This window comes from Vollenhovia emeryi, unplaced genomic scaffold (genome assembly GCF_000949405.1).
Source record: "Vollenhovia emeryi isolate VEMERY1.0 unplaced genomic scaffold, V.emery_V1.0 DF939191.1, whole genome shotgun sequence".
Classification (NCBI taxonomy): domain Eukaryota; kingdom Metazoa; phylum Arthropoda; class Insecta; order Hymenoptera; family Formicidae; genus Vollenhovia; species Vollenhovia emeryi.
The window spans coordinates 1,065,151-1,069,432 of NW_011967175.1; positions in this window are offsets into that span (position 1 = coordinate 1,065,151).

Here is a 4,282-nt window from a genome sequence, read left to right on the forward strand (position 1 = left end):
TTGTAAGCCAATAAACATATGGCGGTATAATATTAAATGTTTATCAAACGCAGTTAATATGCAAGTTAGTATAAAAGTCATACGAATATACCACTTTTACATTACTTTGCATTCAATATACCATTACGTGTTTATTGGAAATGCATGATTAATTTGCCTGAAGTGGATTCTATTTATGTAATATTACGTGTGGCAAATAATTTTGTAAAACGACATATCAGAGAGCAGAGAGAGAAAGAGTTTGAAAATTCTTTCAAAATGGTGTTTGCACAATACCGGCAATTCGTTCAACATATCGTGGATACATATTTACTGAGAGCTGTAAGCGCGGTATTTCGCTGTACAGTTTCCCGCGAGCGTGCAACGTCCCACCAAGTCTACAGGCTTTAAAGTTGCCCGTGTGTGAGCACAAAACTGAGGAAGTTGAACTCTCTGGATCGTTGTTCTATATATTCGTACAAACTCGCGTATCCCATTGACGCTTCGGTGAAATGCAGCTAGCGCTCTGGGATGCATTGTGCTGACACGCCAACGCAATTATCCCCTCGAGATAGGAGTTTGCTCAACATTCATCCGTGGACACTGTTTTACCAGTGGTTAACAATGTTTTCGGGAATAAAGATCGCCCAATCTAGCGCCGGCACACATTTTTAACAACTGAGGCGAACGAGGCGAATTTTTTGAGAGTGCAAATTGACGATTTGACACGTGATATTAGTGAACGAGATGTTATTGATTATTTTACATGCATATAAAAATAATACTTCTGTCGTGTCAGAGAAAAAGTTATAAGTCGATTTATATGTATACTTAGAAAAAGAATATAAACTGTCTTGACGTCAGCGTATTTAAAGATTATTGAATTACGCAGCTTGCCGATGAAGCGCATTGATGATTCCCTCGGCATTGCGGATGATTGAAAGAATGTTCAAAATAATTTCGATTCTACATTTCAAAAATCTATAGTCATTAATTCCCTCGAAACGAATTTCTCGACAGGAATAAAAGGTTTATTCCGGCATGAAAGCCGAAGGCCCCATCCACGTGTTCGCGGATGCAGCTTCCACTGCAGAAGCTATAGCGTCGCAGCCCTCGAGATAAAACGCATAAAATTGTCTAGGAGAAACCCACAAAACCTTTTCGGACCGGAAAGAGTCGAAAAAGGAATCACTTTACGCGATCGAAACTGCGAACGTGTCACGGCTGGTTAACGACTCGAATTCTGCGTGAAGATCGAGATTGGACTTAGGTCAGTTTACGAGAGTACGATCGGAGACACGGTAGGCGAACGTCTGTTTACACCGACGGGTCGACGTGTGTACGTGCGGTGACGAAACGTCGCGTCGTTAGCTCGGTCCGGGGAATACACAGAGGCGCACGATCTCGGTGGATGGCTGGAATGGACTCACCTTTCCGCCGGCCTCCGGATGCGGCCACGGGGCTCGTGCTCGGGGCTCGCGGTCGGCGCAGACCGGGTAGTCACTGCGTGAATGTTAAGCACAGGTGGCAATATCTCCGATGGCGCGGCTACGCCGCTCGAGTGGTCGGTGTGGACTGCAGAAAAGCCCGCAGATGATATCAGAGACCTAGGGGAGCACTGCATGACATCATCGCCGGCCAATCCGCGCGAGCTCACCGGGGCGCAAGCGCCGCCACCCTCCCGGCGCCGGGGTGCTTGCGATATATCGCAATCGATTGCGTCCCCGACTTCGCGCCCCCGACAACGGAGCTCTCTGCTGGCGAGGCTTTCCATCCTCGGCTTTGAAATGTGGCGCCAAGTTCGCAGCTCTAGGAACGGCTTTGTATCTACGCGTTGTTCTCGATTTACTGATCTTACAAGCAGTGAACACTTTTTCTCTATGCGATAGACTTTTTCCTTTACAATAATCTCGAAATGTCAGTATTTTTTGGACCAGCAATCTCTCACTCTGATCGACTTTGGATCCAACAATCTTATACCTGTTCTTATCGAACACTTCCTCTATCGATCGCAAACTTGTAATCTCTGGATCTCCCGTTGATTTATTTGTCAACGAGTTGAAAGTGAAAAGATTAAAGTGGAATCCACTAAAACAATGTGCATTGGTGTGTGTCGCCACAAGACGCCTCAAATAAAGTGTAGACCTATAATCGATTTGTCAGGCTGACAAGCCTGACAAGAACAGATGCGGCCTGAGCGCGAAGGCATTGTGGGTGCCGCTTACCACATTGTCAAGACACAACGCGGGCAGATAACAGATAAGCCGGCTGATATCAAGCCAAACACACGACCGTATAAATCTTATCGGAGTGGCGCTCGGTAAAAGCGTTTTGCATACGATGCCGCGATGCTCCTCGTCGGATCTTGGCATAGACAACAGGTAAGCTTCTTTGTCGCCCATCGCCGTAGCGGCAAGTCGCGCTGAAATATGTAAAATTATTCCCGGATATTCGCGCGGCCCCGAAACCAGGCCTGCCTGCCGGCGAGGCGTTCCCGAGGCATCGGGGCATCGTATTCCTCAGGTACTCGCGTATATCCACCCGTTTACAAGCTCGTGAGTCGCAAACACACGCGCGACTGACTGCACAGGTGCGAAGAAGGCTTACGGCGGGACATTATCATACTCGTGAATACAAAAGTTTCCTTTGTGAGGTGCGAGATTGCCGGGCGAGAAAGCGGGTCGAGCTTTCAACTGCTTCCGAAGAGTGCTACAAAACGGCTGCGCGCGAAAACGCTTAATTTCCTGAAGGGAACTCGCAACTGCGACTTTCAGCAGCGAATTTTCACTGTCTGTTCTCTCGTACGATAAAAATGAACTTTTACAATAATAGCTGCCAAGCCGACGTGCATCGGGTATGTTACTAGAAATTGTTTTCAATGGGAAATAAATATTTTCTGGTCGATTTTTTTTTTTTACTAAAGTAATATATGGCATGTGACAACTTTACGGAAGCATCCATCAATTCCAGAAGACGTCTACCCTCTCGTCAAACAATAAGATCCTGATACCTTCCGAATCGATTTTACATTCCGTGACTTCGCTCTGGCACGCAGGGGAGGGTTGTGTGTTCCGCGTATTTATGAAACTACGAGCGATACACGCGTGCCTACACATGCTGAAGTCTTGTTCCCTTCGAACTCGTGCAAAGGTGGTATGAGGAATGGCCGAATTATGCGACATATTGCACGATTCGAATCCGCCCTCCCGGACGCAGTCGTATATTCGAGAAGAAAAAGCAGTGTTTATAAGCAAGGGGATTTGTTTCGACTGACTGATTTTGTGCATTGCACTACAAAGGCGAATAAGTATTATCGATATTGGATATTGAAAAGTCCAATTCGGTGCGCGATCAACTATTGAGAAATATTCGCCATTTGCATTTTCGATTCGATTGGAAAATAAGTTATTTTCCAATTCTTATTACTATCTTAACACATTCGCTTCGGGTGATTTTCACATCAAGTACGAGTGAACGATACGATCTCGTCTCCCAGAGCGAACGTGTTCAGCGTTTGATAATTTTCTCGTGTAAAAAGCAGATCAAATTGTATCGCTGATGGGATTCCGAGTGAGATCGATCTCTCTCCGCGCGTAAGCTGGAAATATGCTCGAATCAATCACAAAGCCAATCGCGAGATTAAGCTGCACAACGACCGCACCGCCTCCTTTATTGATCAGGGATACTTTACTGCTTGCTAAAATTCGCCGCACGGCTTTTCGGGACGATTAGAGATTAGAGGAGGCTAATGTGCGGATCACTTTAACGCTGCGGAGGATATACGAAAGATAAGTCAGCAGTTTCAGGAGCGACCATTACAGCACACACTGTAAAAAAAGTACATATAAAATTACAATTATTATAATAAGTAATATTGGGATTATCTACTAAAGGTGTATATTTACATACGTCCGTAAATTTACACCTTGTAGATAAAATTATTACCTGAAATAATGAACTGCTTGCTTTTAATTATGTAAGTTTTCAAATCTTGTGTAATTTTTCATCATATATAAACAAGTATTTACTCAACAAAAAGTAAAAAATTTTTTTGTACAAGTACATAAATTTATATATTTCCGTTGTTCCGTACCGGACATTCACCGTCAGCTTGCGAACGCACGAAGCGCTACCAGCGCCCTCACACGTTCTTCTTGCGCGCTCACTCGCGCGATCCCCCGCGCGTAGCAGTTAGTATTCTCGTATACGCAACTAAGACGAGTCGCATCGGCAAACGTTTTCCGCCGATATCAATATCAAGCACAAGCGTAGCAAAAACACGACTCTACGAGAGAGCTCGTGG